Below are 22,793 nucleotides of genomic sequence, written 5' to 3'. Positions count from 1 at the left end.
CCTGCTTCACAATTTCCATGAATCCTCTTCCTCCTTCCCTCTTGTCTGTCACCTCCATATTCAACATCCTTTGTCCAGTATATCCACTATCCCTCCTCTCCACATGTCCAAACCATATCAGTCTCTCACGTTGTCATCAACTTGCTCAGCCTGAGCTGTCCCTCTGATGCTTCTGGTCACTCCCAGTGAAAATCTCACCACCTTCAGCTCTGCAGCCAGTGTTTTTGTTAGTGCCACTGTCTCGACAGCACACATCACCATCATCACGTAAACCTTCTTTTTCACTCTTGCTGCTCCCTCACCACTGAGACTGATTTCCATCCCGTCTTCTACTGACTGTTATTCCTCTTCTCTCTGGTGCATACTTCCACCTCTCCATGCTCTGTTCCCCCTTGTTCCTGCTCTCACTAGAGATCATAATGTTATCTGCAAACATCATAGTCCTTGGCGGATCCTGCCTGACCGCATCTGTTTATCACCACTGCAGACAAGCAGGGGCTCGCACCTGATACCTTATGTAATCCCACCCCAACCTTGAATCCATCTCGCTCCTCCTCAGCACCACTGTACATGTCCTGGACCCCCCTCACGTACTCCTGACTTCTTCATAGGCTACCACAGTTTCTCTCCTGGCACCCTATCATGACTTCTGTAGATCCACAAAGACACAGTGCAACTCCATCTGATCTTCTCTGGACTTCACCATCAACAAAGATTAAATCTGTAGCGCTCTTTACTGCTGCTCTACCTTCAGCAGATCTTTCCCATAGCTTCATGGTATGACTCATCAACTTTAGTCTGCACCTGCTGACAATACCTGTTAGGAAAGCAAAACTGGACTGAGACATTCTAGACTGATTCATCTGAAGTATTTTTCTAGCTAACTTGTACTGACTAACAAGGAAATGTCAGAGGAGTTTGTTACAGATGAGAGGAATTTATCTTTTAATGTATGTTTAATGACATGAAAGAGTGCATTTTGGTAAAAGGACTGGTTCTTGTGTTGCTCTTTTCTACATTCAAAACACTTTATACAACACGCCTAATTCACCCATTCACACCCACTGCAGAGCACAAGCACTTTTTCTATGCTCAAGTGCTTTCTAACAGTCAGACACGTTCACACTCACGCTCCGATGGATGCCTCGGAGGGTAACTTCGGGTTAGTTTCTTGCCCAAAGATATTTGGCATGCGAACTGAAGCAGCCACGGATCAAAACCTCCAACCTTCCATTCGTAGGTGACCTGATGTAGCTCTTGAGCTACAGCCACCCAAAGCAGAGTCAAATCTGTTAGCGTTCACGTGATTGTGTTATCTATTTTCCTCCAGTCTTTTTGTTGTTCATCATGTTTGAAATTGATGTTAAAGGGTTTATGTTGGAAAAAATACATAAAATGTGTAGCTGTGGTGTTAAAATATGACAAAAAGGAATTGCAAGTGGTCACACAGTGACACTTGGGTAATGAATAAGAATGTACTGTTCTCATTAAGCTCTGGATATGGACAGATTTCCATGTAATACAATTAATATGTTGAATACGTAGTGTAGCTGGTGTCTGCTGGTAAGCATTAGCCTGCAGTGGAGTTTTTTTTTCTTGCTCAAAACAGCTGCGTGCTGGAAATTAGGTTGAGAAACTGAAGGCCATAAACACAATGAAGACATGAAAGATCTGAGGGAAGAATATCAGATAATTCTGTGCTGGGATGTCAGAGCGAGCATCACCTTTAATGCCACACTCCTTAATCTATTGTTAATGGGAAAAATATTTAAAAATGCAGCTTTAAAGAGGAGACAAGAGGACATAAAGAAAGACTGTATATTTCCTTATTTATTTGTGTTTGTAGTAGTCCTGACAGACAACACATGAAAGGAATATCAGAGAGATAATGAAGGATGGAAAACAAAGACGGGAGAGACGACGTCGCTGTCATAAGACATATTCACAGTGATGACATTTCTGGCACACACAGCACCTCAGTTCCCCTCAGCCATCAGGACCAAACAAAGATCTTTGATACAATTAATTTTATTTCCACATCAATCACAACCTGCAGCTTTTCATATGCTGATGGTTTCAGAGCTTTTTCCAGCAGCAGCAGCAGCAGCAGCAGCAGCAGGCGGCTGTGAAAAGCTGCCTGCTCGGTGGATCTATCTTTAAGCACTGCAGCACATGGAAGTGTGAGCGGCTGCGTCGTTGAATACTGATGATTCTCTGTTGCCTTCCGTCCAGATTTGTTAATTAATGTTTAACTCAGCTGCCATGAATAAGAGGCTCACTAATAACTCTCTGTAGATTATTTTCTCTCTGCTGGAATATTTCAAAGTTCACACAGTACCGTGTGTGTTTTCCTTTAAACTGTGTGCTAACACATTTCATCAGCATTCAAATGAAGGAGAGGAGCAGGCAAACAGCACTTTGCTGTGGATTTGAGCCTGACTAATAGGTCATTTTATATTCTAAAGAGCATTTATTTCTGCTTTGTCTCTACAGCCACTGTACCATTGTTGTGTTTACGGAAGGATCTCCTGTAAGTGATGTAAGGAAGCTTGGTTAATAGCACCGATCGTCGACCACCTCAGATTAAATGTTGCATTTGACATGACAGTCAGGCTCTGACATTCCTCTGCATATTAAAGGCTCCCTGAGGGGACACTGATGCTGATTTGTCTCCAAGTCCAATTAAACTGCAACGCTGTGCCTGTGGCCTCTGCCACATGTCAAGGGTTTAGGATGAGCCAGGGCCTGTTTGTCACTGTTTCCTCTTGTACATCACAGCATCACAATTTTCCAGACGGTTAATACAGCCGATCCAGTATTGTCAGAATAACAAACACCTAACCTATCAATACTGATTTTTTAAAAAAAGATACTTTGCACACAGGAAACCCCATTTTACCATTCGTACCTTGTTGTTTTTGGGCTAATTGGTTAGCTCATGTAAGATTACCATAAACATGCCAGAGGCTTCGTGAGGGTGTGGCTTGACGCTGATGCACTGAGCTAAAGTAGTCATTATTGGCCTGCTAATGCCAGGCTAAATTCTTCCACTGCAGAGTCAGTCCCTCAGTTCGTGTACAGAAAGTCTCTTCTAAATTGGGCACCTTTTAAGTGATGGATATGGTCAGATTTCCATATTACAAATGGATATGATATAGTCCCGTGCTGTCTTCCTCACAGTTACTTTTCTGACTTGTGTGGAAGAAGAAAAAGTGGGAAATATTTTTAATTATTCTTCAAAAATATAGGTGTCAGACTATCCACTGAGTTCCAGTACAATATTTACTAAAGGGGGGGGGCTGTACCGTTAAAGTCCCCTTTGATTGATTGATCATTTAATTCGAGCATATGTGTACTTATATACAAATTACAGCATATATAAAGGAAGGAAAACAGTGTCTTCTAATACAACAGGTGCTCAAAAAGGAGTAGGAAGAAGTAACACTTATATACTCCCACCCACTTCACATATTTATAGCTCAGTCATGTAGCTGTGCACTTTGACAGTACTTCTGATTTGAATTGGTTGATATTTTGATCACTTGGATACATTTCTAATTTCCACAGTTAGGTTAGATACAACTGTCGTAAATGGACCAAGAAAGCTTGAGAAAACTTTGGCGCAGTGACTTCTGGTCTGGTTTCTGGGTCTCTGTGCATCCTTGATGGGAACTCTGAAGTGGCACACATACACCAAAGGCTCTCTCACAGGCCTAAGCAATGCTCTCGACAGGTTTCATGTCTCTCTCCAGATGTGTCCACGCACAGATAAGATAAGATAACCTTTATTAGTCCCACACGTGGGAAATTTGTTAGAAAAATTGTGGCCTGAGATGGTTCTGAGGCCTCTCCAGACTTCACCAACGTTATTTTGCTGAAGAGTATATTAGTATCTACTTTGAGTATATGTGAAGAATAAGAATAAGACACACCTTATTGACCATGGATTTAGCATATTTCAGCTATCCAGATCACATGTGGAACCAGGTGGAATTAGGGCCTAAATCTAACCTTGAAGCAGATCAATGAATAAATACCAATAATAAAAATCTGACAAAACACAAGGCTTCATGAAATGATCTGAAGTTGAAGTGGATCTGAATGCAGGATGACAACCTCTCTGGAAAAGCAAATATTTTCAGATATTGAGGATGGCCTCCATAGCAACGGGCCAGCGAGCCAGCAGGTAGCAGTGACTGAACTTTAGAGTGAGAAATAAGAAAAGGTCATCAAAAGATTTCAAAAATGGGATATCATTTCCTTTTAAAAGATGCACGCCTATTTTATCATTGCTGAGTACTGCAACATTACCTACAATGGAAAAAAGAAATCTATGCAATTGAACGAGATCGTTAAGTATGTATGTACACACGATTTAGCAGAAGCTCGTCAGCATGGAAGGACCATAGTATCAAGCTTCTTCTTCCACATGCAGTTGTAGGGTTAAAAATGAAGTCTTCACCATCAACACGTAAGAACTTTTCTGTTGTTTAGAATTTTATCAGTATATCATAACTCCAGTCTGTCTGTGGTGGTAACCACTGGTCAAGCTGTATTTAATTTTTGGTCACATATTGGGTTGAGCTGCTGTTTCACTGGTTTCTTTGTGCAATATCAATCTTTTAGTTTATGAATATAAATATAAGCATACTTGGACATATTTTTCATGTTGGGTCAAGTTGGGCTGGTTAGAGTTAGATTTGAGATGTTGCCAAGCCAGCCAAGATATTCTCCAGGATGTCCTGGGTCTGCGATGGGTTTTTTAAAAAAATCTTTAGTTTTTTATTTTCACTTCACGGTGAACGACCACTGTCACTTCCTTTTCTGTTCAGGTTTTCAACTGGTCAGCATTCTGGTATCATCAACATAAGACAATGCACTGCCCTGTGGGTCTTTGCAAGAGCATCTGCTATTTCAGTTGTACCATGTACAACCATGCCACAGTTGCAGCTGTGCCATCCCAAAGCTGCAGTCATAACCACAGCCACAATTAGTTTTATGAGGGTAGAACAGGAGAACCGACTTCTCTAGCTTTCCTAAGAAAATTCAGTGGTACATACATCTGTCTGACAGTCACAGTTTTGGGTGCACTGCCGCTGTGTCATAATACAGCTCAGTGCCTCTGTGTGGGTTGCAGGAAATTAAAACAGTTGTTGGGGGGCTGGGGATTGTTTTGTTGGAAAACTCGTTGACAATCAATACAAATAAAATTAGGAAAATTGATTTTGCAATAATGCAGCTAAGTTTAACTTGCTGATTTTAATTGGAACTGGAGTCATTTAGCTAAACCTTTATGTATATGATATCAATAATTAGTCATCTTACAGTGGTTATAGTTAGTCTCAGTCGTAACAGTTTGGGAATCTGGACTTCCAGTATTTGTAGAAGCTTGCAGACAAAACAGCTGGTCCACTGAGGCAGAGCATAAACTCTGGTGGGGAGTCAGCGGGCCTATTTACATGCCACTGCACTGATAGTGAATTGAAAATGTGGTTTCAGGTGATGAGGAACTGTGGGAACACAGGTGGGATTGCTGGACAGGAACTGGAATTACAGGAGAGTTAATACAAGAAGACAAAGTGACTGTGACGAATGTAACAATAATTATAATCCTAAGAATGTCTTCACTGGCAAGTATAGGTGTCCCAGACAAAGGTAGGGTGGGATAGATAAAAACTCTCTCATGACCTTACTAACTAATAACATCAACTTTTCTAACTTGCTTTCTTTTTCTCTTTTTGCTTTATCATCTATTGGCTGCCCCAAACCAAAGACCACATTCAGTAAATCCCTTCAAGCACATAAGTCCACTCTCAATTCTCTTTTCCTTCAATTAGTGACATGTCAGTTTGGATGCTCCTTTCTTGGCTCACAGTTTTAACCTTCTTTGACCCTTTTGTTCCAAACTGGGTTTACTGTTGACTTCACAACCCTGGATTTTACCCTGTACCTCACATCTGTGTCTGACCATGAAAGTGAGTCACCGGAGATCAGCTGTGATTACAGTCAGCAACCCATCCAGTTTAATTAATCCATTACAGCCAGTTTAGACATTCTGCACCCAAGCTATTGGTATAAATTTGATTTCAATGTGAGTCTGACAGCAGGCTTTAAAGGCATATTCTTACTGAAACTGCATGAATGAGTGAGGGTTTCTCAGCTACATTAGCTCTTAGAATCCTAAATAGCTCAGAGACTCATTCATACCTCCACAGCAATAACAATGGTGAGGTTCTATCTGCTGACATCTATTTGAAATTCTGGTTATTTCTACCTCATTGGCAGCAAATCTGCAGCCAATCTGTGTCTGTTGGCCTCATCTCTGCACTATCTCACCACTGTTCTTCAGGTGTTGGTTAATTTGAAGCATTTTAATGGATGTGAGTGATGATATGTCTCCATGTGTGATCAAGATGTTTGCGCTTCAGTTTCACTGAGTGAAAGTTAGCACTAATTAGCAGATATACAACATGTTTGTGTGTTTGTGTGTTGCACCTGTACAGTTCATGTATACTTGCATACAAAGCTAGCTAGCATTAGCTAATAAGTTCGACTTCTATCTTCTAATCAAAATAAGGCAACTTACAGTCAGAGTCCTGGGATCAGTTGTTGTTTTCATGTTGGGATTCTTGTTTAATATTATTGTCTGGGGCACATGCAGCATCTAACCAATCACAACCACGTAGAGGTGGACTGGAGGAAAAGCACTGCTCAGTAGTTTAGCATTACAAGCAATGTGTGAACAGGATTTAAGCACTTTGCTCAATGAGACTGGATAAGATCTGCTGTATTAATAAAATATAGCCTGTTTGAGGCCACGAAAAAGAGTATCAGTATCAAAACTCTGTCAGTAGCACAAAAGTGAATGTAATGAATTATAATCAAGCATTTCAATAAAGTTTAAAAGATGGTTTTTAGTTGCTAGTGGGGTTTAAAGATCTGAGAGCATGTGAAGATCAAACACAAAAGCCGAACATTCAAATGTAAGCTTCGTCTCTGTGCTAATTTCATATATGGTCATCAAGTACAATTATGTACTGTGTTTCAGGATCACTGTGTTTCAGGATTAATATTTATATTAAGTTTGTGTTCTCTCTTAATGTGGACTCCTGTTTGCTCCTGTTAGACTCATCGGGCTCTTTCTACCAATCGAACAAAAAGTTAGCTTTTTCTAATTTAGACTTTTTGCATTTGGTTCTTTCATTCTTCAGTCTGAAGCAGATAGCAGCCTTACTTTACTCTTGCTTTCTTCACATTATTATTGGTTTATTTCTCAGCAGTAGCTTAAATAGTTCTTCCTTTTAACATCATCGTTGTTGATGCCGGTGGGTTAGTCTGCTGGGAATTTAGTCTTTTACAGCTGCAGGATATAAGTCTCTGTCTTTGAGATATATGAAAGTGTCTTAAATCAAAACAACGAAAACATGTAACAACAAATAAATAGCTTTTTGTGCATAACCACGATTTCATATTCATGCCTTCGACTGCAGCTGCTGTCCTGCTGTGACCTCCCACATTGTAACTAATGGCTTCCCCCACATTTTACTTTGCAGAGCTCCTTCTTATCGGCCACCATTCTCTTTCCCCTCCCTGGTTTATACTGAGTTTTTACAGCTTATATTATCACAAGAGCAATTCCTCTGGCGGATATGAATCATGACCATATGTCCAGTACATGATGTGCTTGTATAGTCAGCTGTGAGCTGAATAAGGGGAGGCCTAGCAGGGTGCTGGCGCTGTTTTTCTGGGAGCGTGACGTCCCCGATGGCAGGAGGTTTGGCTTCTGGCTTGACGGCAGCCTGGCCCAGGCTCTGAGGGGATGTGACCCACAGAGCCTGGCAGAGTCCATGGCCCCAACAATCTGCTGCTTCCCTGGACACTGGTGGGCAGGGTTGAGGTGGGCGGAGCAACACCCTGCATGTTGTAACAGCATCAGAGAAATAATGATGCCAAAAAAAAGAAAAACAAAGAAGTTCATTAATGTCAAAGTGACTCTAAGTGGGTAAAAAAACAGTTTTTTCTCCGTGCCACACCCTCTGTTAATTTAACATTAAAAAAAGCATTCCAAGCAATAAATGAGCTGAAAGAGGCCAAAAGGCTGAATAGTCTTGAACTGTTGTGTTTATTTGTCAGTAAAAGAAGCACTTTCTATTGTGGAAATGGATTACACTATAAGTCATATTTGAACTGGGATCAAGCCAGAGAAGCTAAAATAAACCTGTTTAATAGTCACATAAGAAATTCAGTCCCGTACTTTCTTACTTTAATATTACCATTTAAGATACTATCACTCCCAGTGCAGCGTCCAGAAGGTAACAGGTATCTCCAACTAACAAAGACACAGCAGAGCTAATGTATTATAACCCTAAACAAGTGGAAACAAACAAATCCAGCCATATGTATAATTACTTAGAATATAATTTTGGATGAAATAACACAAGTCAGCATTCATTGAAACAACAGTGGCAATTAATGTCATAAAGGCAAGGGGCGAAGTGCAGGTACAGGGCCGGGCCTGCAAACACAAATTAAGTCAAATATAGAGGAAGCAGTGCTGAAACCTGCAGCCATGATGCAGATGTTTGATATATTATTAATAGAAACATTGCAAGTTTGATCACTGGTATCCGCTTTTGGTTCCGGTATTGTTAGACCCAGTTAGACACGTTTCTCTGACTTCAAGTGATTAATTATCTCATTTTATAGCGTCTCAAAGAACAGATCAAACACAACAAATCAAACTGTGTGATGTGCTTTCACTCAGGCCTTTTACATAGTGTCATTTCTTTTTAGTTCTTGAAGTTCCTTAAAGCCCCAAAACCCTTTTAATTCATTCATCTAAAAAAACCCTGCTTAATTTGGCAATGTGAAATCTGAGAGTGTGGGGGCTACGTTTCTCAGAGTAGATACACTTTGCTATCTGGCAATTAGCAATGAAATACAAAAGTCCAAGCTCCAGAAATATTGGTTATTTAACCAGTTACTACAGTCCTATTTAAGCCGCAATAAATGTTGTGCTCCTTGGTATGACGGGAGTCAAGGCAGCTGAATCACATGCAAGTTGCAGGTCAAAGACCACACAAACAAAAACATGATCGTCCAGGAACAAATAATTATCTTGATCACGTTACCATGAAATCATTTGTGTTCCTCACACCTTCAGATGAGCGTAGCCAGCATATCCTCCTGAGACTTGGCCCATTCATTTGTGTCCCACAGTGGACATTTTATTCAGCTGTGTGTTCTCTTGCTGTTTTGAGTCACCTGATCAAGTCCTACAGTACTCTTTAGAAAACATTCAGGGCTTTGCAGCGATGTGCATCTTTTCAGTTTGGCCAGCATACAAACAGCCACATTTTATGCAAAGGGGAGAGGTAAGCGAAATATTATTTCTCTATTGCCATTTTTACCATGATAATTATATGTCGTGTTGTTTATTAACATGCCAATAAAACTATTTTACATCTGAAAATGTTTTTATTATTTCTATTTTGAAGCACTCCTCTTATGAATGTTAGTGGACAATTTTTATAGATTTAATGACTCAACATTGTTGGAGAAAAAAGTAAAGCAAAGAAGAATTTATTCCCAGTAATGGAAGGAGAATCTGATCTGCTGTTAGATGAGGAAAAGGGTGGGAATGAGTATTAGCCTGGGATTGGAGGAGATGGTGAAGAAGAAGTAATTGAAGGAGGGGAAGAAGATGCAGGAGTATCTGATGAGGAGACATCTCAGAGCCAGAAAGGCAGCAGGAACATCGTCCTGCTCTGTGGGCCGGGACTAGCTTGTATGTTTTATTTAGTTCCAGAATAATGTATCCAGTTTGATTATCATGTTAGATCATCGCTGTAGAAGTATTTAGTATTTAGTATTAATATCTTAATAGATTCACAGCTTGTTTCACGTCAGCGTCATGAGATTCAGTCTCTTACACTTTGCTTCAGGCTAAAGGACTGTATGGAGGACTGTAATGGAAAGTAAACTACAGCTCAGATTCTCTCCAAAACGTTTTGGCTGTGTGCTTCTGAAGTTCTACCAATTGTGTTGTGGCATAATGAAACATAATTGGGTGAGGACTAGTTTAAAGGGGATCTGTGCATCTTAATGTTATTAGAGAAGCTTGCGAATTTCCGTGTGCACAAGATAATTAACTGTTCCTACAATTTAATTATCTTGTATGCACAAGATAAATAAATTGTTCCCAGAAGTAACATAACTTGTGTGTAGAAGATGAAAAAAATAATCTTATGGTACTACAGGGACTTTGTATAAGGTGAACCTGAGCTGAGATTAAATATGTGGTGAAACACATCACTGTCCTGCTCCAGCTCACGTGGTTACAGTGCATGATCCAGTACGGACTCTCAGGTCCTCCATCATGAGCTTTCTCATTTCAAATGAAGGACATTAACCTTCAGGGAGACTTTTATGCCCTCAGCTGCTGGAACAGTCCGAGCTGGAGGACACGAGAGCAGCTGTTAATGTTTAAAAGCGTTAAAAACCAGCATCTACAGTCTGAGCTTTGCTTTATAGACATTACACATTTTATTTTTAACTTCATTGTTTACAAGTTGTACTTAGATTTTATATTAAATGCAGCATTACTACATACTACATTTATTATTATTATTATATTTATTTTTATCTACATTGAAACACTGTTTATTTAAATTGCCTTGATGAGTTGTGCCTGAATATATTTTAAGTTGCGTGTGATTGGACGTGGTATCTTTTGCCACGTTACATCAGTGCTACATCAGCTATGTCATTTATTCATTTGGAAGTCATCTATGAAGCACTTCGAACTGCACTGAGGTGCAACACTGATAAAGGTTGACTGATGAACATGTTGAAATAACTTATTTCTGGAGCAGCTTAAAATTGTTCATGTAGTTAAAAGGGAACAATAGCATTTCTGTAATTACAGCACTAAGCTTGATCTGTTTAGAACGAGACATTCATTTCAAAATCTCTTTGTGAAATGACGTATTAGACTCGGTCACGTAGGGTTAGAAACTAGTTGGCAACACCTCTCTGGTAGGGCTGCTAGCAGATTGCTGCAGTTGCCTGTGTTTTGCATGAAAGACTCCAACTTCTCTGCAAACACTACTAACTAGTTGCTGAGCAACAGTGAAACATGAAAAAGTAGAAATCGAAAATGTTCTTGTAGAAAGACCGGACCCCACACACAGTGTTCACAGAGTGTCTCTTTATTTCTGGTTACTTTATTACTGGGTGTGGTCACACACGGCTCTTCCCTGACGTTATGCACACGTTCCTGCTCTGGCCCTCCTTCCTCTCCACTCCAGCGTCTAAAACAGTAGAGAGCTCATCAGTGCCGTCACCATCACCTGTCCACTCACCTGCCTGGCACTGCCCCTTCTGCTCACTGCACCACCCTCACCTACAGCTGAGTCAGGGACCACACCTCTGCCACAGTTCTCCTTCAGAAACAAAGTTGCACATTTTACTTCCACATATGGTTTGTGCCCCACGTTTCCCAGTTTCACTACTGCTTCACAAGTAGTTTGGGAATGTTTGCATCTGCCACGCAAGCTGTGGACAACAGTTGCAACTTACTTGCAACCAAAGCAATAGAAAGGAGTCTTTTGGTGCAGCATATACATTTCTTTGGGACCAATTTTATATAAGACTGTTAGCAACCTCCAACAACCACTCGGCAACCAGTAAGGGAATATATATTTTCCTTAAGGACCTGTGGTTGTCAGGGGACCGCAAACTGGTATCTGTGTCTGCATGACTGGGAGTTTAGCAGCTGATTTCACGATGAGTTCTAGCAACCTCCAGCAGCCACCTGCCAACTGGATGGGGACTAAACCTTTTCCTAAGTGACCGGTGGTTGCGAGCAGTCTTATCTCTAGGACTGTGTGACTGGGGCCTTTCTAAAGGACCAAAACCATAGCTGGACTGGCTCGGTATGCCCGATGGTGATTTTTCGTTTTTATGGGCCGATGATTTTTTATTTTTTATTTATTTTTTTGTAACGGTATAAACAATGAAAGGTGGTGGATTGTCCAGATGCTGGCCGATGTGTAAAAAGAACTCAGTTGTTTGGTGGTGACTATGGCGGAGCTTCCACAGAGGCCAGCAGGTGGATGAGGGAAGGGGAGGCAGGAGGAGGAGAGACCCGAGGCGGCTGCCGGTCCGAGTGTCAGGTGAGCTGAACTTCAGGTAAGAAGTTATGACCTGCAGTCTATCTGGGTCAGATATAAACCAAGTTTAGGTGGAGTTTATTTTCGTTATGCTGACTTTTTACCGTCAGTTACAATAACTTGTACTGCGTGCTAGCTAGCATGACGGAGTTTCTATACAGCTGGGTGGGTGCTATGATGTTACTGATAGTGAACTTTACTAACTAACCTTATGAATAAAATAGAGTTGCCCACCATCCTGTAAAAAATGGAATCGTCCCGTATTCAGAGAAAATATGACGCGTTTCGTATTGAGCTGAAAATGAACACAGTTTGTCCGTCTCTTCTTCTCTCGTTCTCTCCCCCTCTCTCTCCTGTTTCTACTTCAATCATGAAACGATCAATGATCAGCTGATCGGCTTTTCTCTCTTGTTTATTTATCGCCCATGTGAGAAGGAGGATGTTTTTTCTATTTTTTCAGGTTTTATTCATAACCAGTATTATCACTGTTGCATCACTTATCATTATCATTTCATCAAGGCATTTATTGAATCTGTTGATGCTATATTATAGTTTGTATTTTAGGGGGAGTCTAATCACATATTAACGGCATAATAATCTTTCATTGCAGGTTTAACTGTATTCATGTTATCCATATTGCTTATTAGAGAGTTGTTAATTGAGGGTCTGAAGTTGCGGGGAAGTGAGAAAGTTAAGCTAAAGTTAAGATGATTCCATATCTGCTTACAATACAATACATCACATATCATAACATCACAGCTTAGAGCATAGAGATCTGTGGGCCCAGTAATCTGCTGCAGGGTGGAGTCTGCCCGGCAACAGATGACTCGGATGAGGGTCACGGAGGATAAGACACACATAGTGGGGCCTGTGCATACCCACACAGTTTCTCAACTTGTTTTGCTCAAAACTGCTATGTGACTTGTCCGGTGTACGTGACCAGTTAGCAATAACAAGAGACATCTGGTGAAAGGGAGTGAAGGGTCGTTAGGGTCCGATGGAAGAGAGTGTTCTTAGATTACGAGAATTGATACTTAGATTTCCAGTAAATCCAAGTGTTTTGACGCATATTATTCGTCATCAACTGTTATATATACCACTCCTTGTTTTGTTTGGGGGAGACGGCTTTGGAAAGTGTAATGATACGCTTCTTCCCCACATATATATGTGTTTAATAAAATCACTATTTTGACATCTACTGGGACTCTGCAGTCGTTTGTCTTTTCCTCAAATTGCGAATCAGGACACCCACTTTGCGCCAGAAAGAGGAAACCAGCGGATGTCGCGCTAAACAACAGCAGCACGTTTAAGCTTGATCAGCTGTTGTTAGAATTTATTTTATATTAATTTCTAGTATCAGCTGATGTTTGCTGGAGCCACAGCTGTAAAGCTGCTGGTCATGATGTCGGTTTGGTTATCTGGTGAGAGGAAACATGAAGATGAAACCAGGAGATGTCCTTACTGAATCATCAGAGCTGAACAGGTGATGGAGAAACAGGTTTACCTTTTAGGTGACATGAATGAGTTGAAGGGAAGTTATGAACTGTTTCTGAGAGACAAATAACACCAGGATCCTTTTCTATGTAGCTGACAACTGGTAACTGTGCAGGGGCGGGTCTAGCAAAGTTTTGCCAGGGGGCCAGGTAGGGCATTAACAGGGAAAGGGGGGCACAAGGAAATACTTTTCTTTATTATTCTCATTTAAAATATCTCGCTTTTAATAAATAATTATCTGAATCTTACAACCAAAGTTTTTATCTGATGTAAAATGTATAGAAATCATACATATACCAACAAGACAGTGTACATCACTGTCACAACAGCGTTTGTTTTCATTCAAAGGCTTTATGGCTTTTCCTATCATACCTGGTGGGCCGGTCTCTAGTCAAAATGCCCTGGCCGATTTTTTTGTCCCAGTCCAGCCCTGACCAAAGCTAATGTCCTGTTTTAAGGAACGTGATCTAGAGCCACACCAAAGATTAATGGTTTCTTCTATTATCTGTGCGGCGCCTCCCTCTCACTGAGTTACATGAAACCCAACTCAGTTGGTTTGCATAATCTTGCTGACAGTTAAATAGCACTACAAACCGTAGGAGGGCGGTTGAAGAATACATCCTCCACTGAGGTTAATGCCCTTACTTTATATTTTAGGTAAAGTGATTTGGATCTGCATCTAAATTTTATGAGTTCCTCTTCTGTTCGTGCATCACCTCTCCACCAAGACTCATGAAATCCAGCTTTGAAGCACTGGAAGCATGTCTTTGTGCTGGCAGCAGAACAAAGAGAAATTCTAGTGTGAAATTTTGGATGCAAGTTTTAGAACAGCTTCAGCTATTTCTTAAATTTAGTGCCTTGAACAGTAATGCAATATTTAAAGATACAGTAAAAATACACCCACACTCAGAAGACAAATTTAGATACTGTGTGCACTAGTACAGCTTCCAGTAAACTTACGGTACACTGTCTTTTTCTCATTTTCTCATATATACACACAAACACACACACACGCATTCCCAGTGTCTATTATTTGGGGCTGGGTTGCAGCAGTGTAATGATTGCAGCGACCAGCCTTTGACTGGAAGGTTGCTCGATGACTCTGCAGCTCGGGTGTTTTCAGCTGCCCGTCTCTTCTCAAGTTTCAGTCAACAAAATCAGCCGTTTGAACTTTATCCCCCTCAAAACAGCGAACAGTCGCAGCGAAGAAAACTTGATCTAATTTGGTAGGTTGCTCATTCCACAACATGAAAAGCACATGATGTTGAACTGACTCTGACCTCAGTCAGATAATTTTTCAAGGGCAGCCTGATCCTCATTTGTGTGGGAACAAATTATTATGAAGTTCACCCAGGCTTGGCTGCACATCAAAGGCTGCATTTACAGTGCGAGTCATTATGATCTATCTAAAAATTGCTGCTTGTATCAAATGTTTTGGACTGGTGTTGATATACAGATGTGAGTCTGAGTGTTTGGTTCATGAACCCTACAAAACTAATGAATCTGTGAGAGGTTTGCCTTGAAAATCATCATTTTCTTTAGAAAATTCTGCTTTAAGAAAGCAGAATAAATACTTTTGATACATATTTTAAAGAGAAATATTTAGCAGAGAATTACGACGCGTGTCCAGGTGACTACACGGCAGCCAAGTTATTCTGAAAAGGTACTCTCATTTTAAACAGTCACCTCTCGCTCTCCTACTCGATGAAATGATTTTCACCTACTAAAACTTACAGCTCACAGATTCAGCAAATTCAGCTCAGCTCCAGATTTAGAGAAACAGGTGGTGAACCTGTAAAATTAATGATGGGTCCTAGAATATATTTCATTATGGAAGAAGTATTCAGGACAACGGATTGCTAATCCTGTGTTTCTTAATGCAAAACTATCATTACCTGTGTGCTCATCATAGTAAGAACACCAATTCTCTGTGGAAATTACTGTATTTGTTTTGATGTTATTAACTTATTGATAAGGAGGCATAAGTTCATAAAGAGTAGTTTACTGTAGTAGCTGCCCAATCTGAGAATCAAGCCCCTTAATAGATTTACCGTGGCAATCTGAGAGGCTGTTAGAAAATTAATGGAAGTGAAAATGAAAAAAGAATAAGTTGATACATGAATTCGTTTTTATGATAGTCTTATGTTCATTTTATGTTATGGGGGGAGGGAGGGGGCTTAACCTAACGTTCTGAGAAAAAAATGAGTTCATTATGAACAAGATCATCTTGAATATTCTCTTGGATTAAAACTGTAAATTCATGAGAAATGAACTTCAATGAAACTATTTTGTTGTCAAAGAATTCCATTTCTTCATTAGTTGAATAGACACATGGCACGTTTAAGGTTTAGGCTGAGCTAAAAATGTGGCCAGGAGTTTATCCAACCCCAGGCTCGGCTCTCGGGGGACTTTAAAATGTTGTTTGCCACCTTGTTTCCTTTTTGTCTAATGAAATAAAATGTTGTGTCATCAGACACGGGTAAATGGTGTCTAGCATTATTTTTAAAAGTAAAGTAAATTCTGAGGAAGGAGAGAAAAATGAGTGAGTGGTGGTACGCCGTGCTTTAAAGAGCTGTGGTTGAGGTGCAACAACATGATGGAACCAGATATCCTTACATCATTTTTATTCTCCCAAACAGATCGATTCAGCAGCAGCGTCTCTTCTGGATGCCTCCATTGATGATTCAGGGCTATAATCATACCCCCCAGATATATTCAGTAGTGAGGGGCTCTAATCTGACTGGGTCTATGTGGGGTGAGAAGGTTTTTTCTCCAGCTGTGACTTAAATCTCTGAGAATTTGAGTTTTTAAATTTGTGAGTACCGTTAACAGAGTTTTTTTTACTGTCTGAATTTAAGTTTAATTCCGAGTTTATTCTCAGTTTCTGTAACAAATAGTTTAGTTGTTTTTATTTTTAGAAAATTGGCAAAATATTTAATTAATTATCTACAACAGGAATTTGACAAGTATGCAAAAAATAAAAAAATAAAGCTACTACTTTAGCTTCTACTTTATCATTGGTGATGGCCTTTTCTCTAACCGTGTGTTATTAGAATATGTAATTTTTCATTTTCCTAAGTGTTGACAATCAGTGGAAAAATCAGTCTGATACATATAAAAAACTATGGATATATTTTTCCGCTGTGTTGGAGACCTTGGTTCAAAGTGTCTTTATTAGTATGTAAAAGTTTCAAATAATTTTACTGAAGAAAACTGCAAGTATATTGATAAAGTGAGATACTTCATGGACTCAGTTACCTTCCATCAATTATGTTCCATACTTGTGCATCTTTATAAAAATGTAAGTCCAGCGTAACCAGGTTTGTGGCCGAGATCTAATGAGACCTGCAGTTTATAAAACATAGCAACACAGACAAGGTCAGACCTGCTAATGATTTAATGTTCCTGTGAACCTCTGGCAAGACTAATTTGTTGCAATTTGGGTCTAGTTTTCCCATTAAAAAGCAGATAAAGACTTGTAAATAATGAGCCAGTCATTGTCCTCTTTGTGCCCTTTAGTCCTGTTGCACCATTAATTAGCTGTTTGATACTCTGAGTCTTACCTTTAGTCCCCGTGTGCCTTTTTCGCTGTGGCTCGCTGTCCTGCTAGTTTGATGTAGGTTTTAATGAGACTCCAATGAGACTCTCAGCCTGCTTTCACAGCTGCGTCCACCAGCTGCACATGTGATGGAGCTGTTAGCTGAAATCTAATGGAGAATTTTAATCATCATTAATTGTTATTTTTTTGTATTTATGTTTGCTGTGCAAAATGTCTGCACACCTGAATGTGTGGCAGGAAAACAAGTAACCAAAAAAAACCCCTCTATCTGATCCCCTCGTGTTAAATGAGTAACATCTAAACTTCTCATACTTGCATTTATGTAATAACATTAACAGTAACATTTACTCAAAGGTTTAAGGAGATTCCTAAAGCAGTGAGCTCATATTGGCCCCTGTCAAAGTAATCCTAGACGCACTCGGGTATAAGATCAAGGATGCAGGTAGAGGAAGCCCTCCGTGGAGAATAGGGCTGGAAGCCAAAATCCAGGAAGCCTGGAAGGGTGTTAGTTGGTTAACTGAGGTGCACAAGGTCGTCATGAGAGACAGGCCCTGGCTGATAAACAGATGTCCATAACTGAGACTCTAGAAACGACCAAACAAAGCCTCACAGCCCTGGCCACGAGGCCGAAGAGATAGACCAGAGAAGCAGAGGGCAATACACTAAATGGCCTGTTCTCTGAAGATCCATCCAGGGTGCACTCTCATCTACAGGGAATAACAGCACGAGGGCAGAGCCACTCAGAGCTGAAACTGAACAATACTGCAAAAACATCTGGGAGAAAAAGCTGTCACATAACACCAATGTCAAGTGGCTGGTGGACCTAAAAGCAGACTACAGCAACCAGAGCCAGGGGTACCAGGGGCTGAAGGAACAGCTGGAGCAAATGTGGAAGGTAAAATTCAAAGTGGCCCTAATGGTAATAGTAGCATTAGACACTGTAACCCCCAAACTGGAAGAGTTTCTCCAGCAGATTTCAGGCCCAACATCAGAGGTTGCTGCCCAGAAAACAGCAGCTAAGATCCTGCACAGAACCCTCAGACCCCCCCAGAAGCTATCCTTACCCAAGGGTGGAAGCTAAGACAAATAAAGGCTTTCTAGATATTAGAGATATTGTCACTCGATCAATAAATAACTTTTACTTAATTTAATGTTTTAGCTTATTTAAAAAAAAAAATCCAAAACAAACCTGGTCAGAAATGTAGACTTGAACAGTATAACGCAAAGTCAGTTCATTTTCATGGATATTAATCTGCATATAAATGTGACAGCAGGTGCTCTGAAGACGCAGCAACATTTTGTAGACAGTCACGGTTTTGCCTTTAAACCTCTTGACTTGTGTTCTGGATTTGAATCTATTGCCATGTTCAGATATTGACGATCTTGCTCATACTTTTGATTGACTACAGACAAACATACGTGCAAGGATTTCATTGGTCCAGCTAAACTCTTCTGATTGAAACTTGGGATTGCTGAGGCAGTCCCTATGCATTTATAAATATGAAAATACGTAGCCGCTGCTCATAAATCTGATGAATTTCACACAGACCAAAACATTACAACTTAATAAATGTTCCAGTAGTAAATGAGCCAGTGTGTGAGCGCTCCTTTTAATTGCTTTCACACTGTATCCATGTTTAAAGCGTTCTATTCGCTTTAGTCAGTTATATTATGTTTGTCTCATTAGTCTCAAATTGTTTAAATTGTGTGAAATGAAACTGTCATTTTATTGTCATCCATCTGTAAAGCAATTTAAATTGGACTAACCTGTATGAATAGAAGGGAATTTGGAGTGATAAATATACAAACAGACACACATGCTGCCGCCTTCTGATTGGCTGTGAGAAGATTTAATCAGCTGAATGTGAAGCAGTCTGAATGAGATGGGGAAGGAGATGTTGAGGCAGCTTTTAAAATGCAATATTAGAGCAGGGAGACACATGCTTGCTTGCTTTGTGTGCAGGTGTGGGGGAGGCACTTTCAATCCTTGCAGGATTTGTGGTTTCTTCTCTAAATGTATTCAGCAGGGGGAGAATTGGTCGCTGGATTCGAAAGTCTTAAGCTAGAAAGTCTTTCCTGCGGGGACGTTGCCACTGAAACACCTGTGCTTTTTTTTGTTTTTTGTTTTTTTCTTTGTGCTGAGATATACCTTCCAGCATTGTGCTCAAATCTCACAATGCAAATTGTACAGGCAGAGCCGCAGCATATAATCCCTCCATGGATGCTTTAATGTCCAAGTAAAATATTAGAAAGCAGTAATATTGCGTTTGCTATGAAGTTCCTGCGTGTAATAAAGGATTAGCCAACAGCTGTCACAGCGCTGAAATGTTGATTCTCAGTACTTCATGCAGTGATGCCTTTCAAACAGTGGGACCAATATCAACTCCACACCTTCACGAGGTGAGGAGTTGATAATATTTCTCAGCAAAAATTTCTGGCACAACTTTACCTACTTCCAAGCTGCATGGAGAGGATGAGAAACTAACAACATGAAGATGTGATTGGTTAATTTGAGTTTTTTTCTGTTTCTTGTCCTTTATTTAAGCCCAGTTGTGTTATGTGTTATTATGACCCTGATGAAGCCCACAAGCTGAAACATGTTAGTCGGTTAATTAAATTGTTCCTCTTTACCTTTAAGTGTTGCTGGAGTTCCTGCGTTGTTAGTTTATAATATTTCTGCCATGATCTGAATCTGGTAAAAAGATGGTTTGTAAGGTTGAAAGTCTGCTCTTGAAAATGTGAAACGTTGTTCATTTCACATTTTGTAATTTTTTGCAAAAATTGTAATTAAGCTTTGACGGTTTGCATCATTTTTGACAGGCTGAAAACATTTGATCTACATTTTCACCCTTTGTTCACTGTCCTTTGTTTAAAATAATTTTGTTACTCTTGGACTCTGTAGTCAGACTCAATAGTATCTTTTCATGATTCATAATAGGTTCACCACAGGCCATTTTAACTTCTGTCTCTTTATAGACTGAAAAGCCAGCTTCCTTCTCATTGGATAATTTTGAGCTGCGTGGCTGAGAAGACCATATACTTGCTGCCCTATTTAATGACATCATACAGACACCAGTGTAAAAAAACTGTGTGAAACAGAGCAGTATGAAGCCAGAGCTTCACTGAATTCATTGTTGGAACCTTTGCCCTTCCCTAATATGAGTATTTATCAAAGAAATACACCTGCTCAGCTCCTCAGATTAACTCTCTTACTTTCGAGCGATATGGCAGGTCATGTCTTTTGTCAGGCATTAAAACTTGTTAAACTGACAATGATTCAGACCTCTGGCTGAGATAAAATGAATAGTCTGGAAATCCTCTTTCATGACTTAAACACTTGCAACCAAAGTCCAAAAATAAAGCTTTTCAGAGTTTGCAAAGCCATCCAGTGGACTGGATTGGACCCTTGGGTGGGCCCATTCTGGCTCATGGGCCATATGTTTGACAATTTTGTCAAAAGACTCTATTGTGGCTTTTGAGAAAAATATTATTGGTTTTGCATCAAGCTATGAAGTGCATCCCTGGTGTTTTCAGCTGGACTTTGAAGTAATCACTTCAAAGAAACAACACTTCATACATAAAGGACGATATTTGCTTATACATAGAGGAGATGCAGAGATTAGACGCGTCACTTCCTGCATGGAGTCCACATCTGCAGCTGCTATCAAGATGTTATCATATCAGGATTTATTAATGCCTTCTGATTATTATATTCATTTACACCTGATGAGCGCTGTCATTAATTCTATTCTATCAGCAGTCAAATCTCCAAATACAAATCAGGCATGTAGAACTGATGTGGCCTTACTGTGCCATTCAAATATTAAAGTCATAACATTACTGCTATATATGGAATCATCAGGTCAACAGTAATTTTAGACTACGCAAACGTCAAATAGCTAATTATCACACAATTTACTGCATTTATTGAATATCACACCTAAGCTTTCCTTACAGCCTTTCACAAGATGTGAAGTGTGTGGTGTGTTAGCGCAATTATGTAACAGTATTGCTCAATAATTAGAAGCCAGCTACCCACCACCCATCCACATTTTACATGTTTAAATAATTTAGGCACGTCTACTCCTGCACTTTATGTCAGTGTCCAAAAGAGGGTGCTTGGTGAGGAGGAAAAAGAAAGGGAGGGGCCTGGATTTAGGAGTGTTAATAAAGCTGTTTCCTGTTAAAATTAAATCCAGACTGTATTAATATGTTCCTGGATGTAACACATTAATGTTGCCTGGAAGGAACAGAAGAATAAAAGAAAACCTGGCGTTTTTGGTCAAACTCGCTCGTGTTAACTTAAACAAACAAATGTGTTGACTTTGTAAATGAACAGCTGTGGACTTTGTGTGATACCGTGTCAGCTTTCCTGGTGAATTTAAGGCAAAAAAAAAGTTGGTTAGGCCCAATTCTGTAAATATCTTCACAGACCTGTAAGAGAAGCTTGACAGTACACAATCAAATCTAGCTGCATTACACAGTGCACACTGATCAAGCTCACTTTAGCATAAACAGTGGCAAAGAAAGACAGAACCAGTTCTTTTTTACCAGTTTACTACATCCATATGTCTCTCAACTCTAGAGTTGTGGCATCTCGCTGGCTTGCAGGCATACACTGGATGCTAACACTGTAATAACACTGTAATAACTTTAGTCACATTCACCCCACAGCATGCTAACATTAAAGACTGTCCTGTTCCTGTGGGTGTTTTGGTAAAATAAAAGTAATCGCCTCGATGTTCTGTTCCTTCCAGGAGGGCACGAGGACTCTTGTGACGAAGAACTGAAGCTGGCAGAGGCATCTCAGTATCAGCTGTATCAGTGATGTCAGGCAAACAAACGTAAGTAATAAACAGTCGACCACGAACAGGAGTGAGTCTTGTATGTTGCAGCCAAGATGTTATTGATGGAGAGAAAATAACTTTAGTGAAAATCTTGAATTATGAAAACAACAGCTCTTAGTCTGTAACACAAAGACTGATTGTGCATGCTCAAACAGAAAGCCTTCCAGTGCTGAATATTGATCAGATGGAGTCAGCAATTTGAAGGATTTGCTTCGGGCTTTGTTGCATATGATGGGTCCCCTTACTGCCAGCATCTGACTGATTGAAGAATGAATCAATCAGTCAAACAAAATAATCGATATGTTCAGTTTGTCCTTTATATTCATTAATACAGATTAGTTTCCTTATACTTTTCTTTTTTCCAACTGCACACACTTTTGTTTTGCTATTAAAACAATCATATGGAAATTATCTGCTGTGCTTGTTAATATCATGGGCATAAGATTTATTTTACCTGCTGTGTCCTTATTTCCTTTTGTTCCCCCTGTGATAATTGTCAAAGTAGTGTTTCAGTTGTAGTCTGATGTCCAAGACCGATGACAGCACAGCAGAGTTTACTTCCAGCCAGCCTGCAGGTAAATCACTGCTGAATCTGTTAAATAATTTAAAACTCAACAGTTGTAAATTAGTTTTATCTTTTGGGAACCACAACCTAGTTCAACACATGTGCTGGAAAAAAAGAGCTGGGCATAGCCATTGTGATGTCGACCACTACATTTG

At 39.9% G+C, this 22,793-nt stretch overlaps 1 protein-coding gene across 1 annotated transcript in view; it reads left to right on the top strand.

The window, feature by feature from the left end:
• The window catches only part of ptprfa (protein tyrosine phosphatase receptor type Fa), a 335,895-nt gene that overhangs the window by 22,464 nt on the left and 290,638 nt on the right, over positions 1–22,793 (top strand). Inside the window, exon 2 of the mRNA XM_039598488.1 lies at positions 21,984–22,070. The gene's annotated coding sequence lies outside the window, so the exon portion shown is untranslated. The remainder of the gene's footprint in view (positions 1–21,983; positions 22,071–22,793) is intronic.

This window comes from Oreochromis aureus, linkage group 15, assembly GCF_013358895.1.
Source record: "Oreochromis aureus strain Israel breed Guangdong linkage group 15, ZZ_aureus, whole genome shotgun sequence".
In the NCBI taxonomy this organism is placed as follows: Eukaryota; Metazoa; Chordata; class Actinopteri; order Cichliformes; family Cichlidae; genus Oreochromis; species Oreochromis aureus.
The sequence above is the reverse complement of the archived record's forward strand: the minus strand, read 5'-3'. Positions and strand labels throughout refer to the sequence as shown.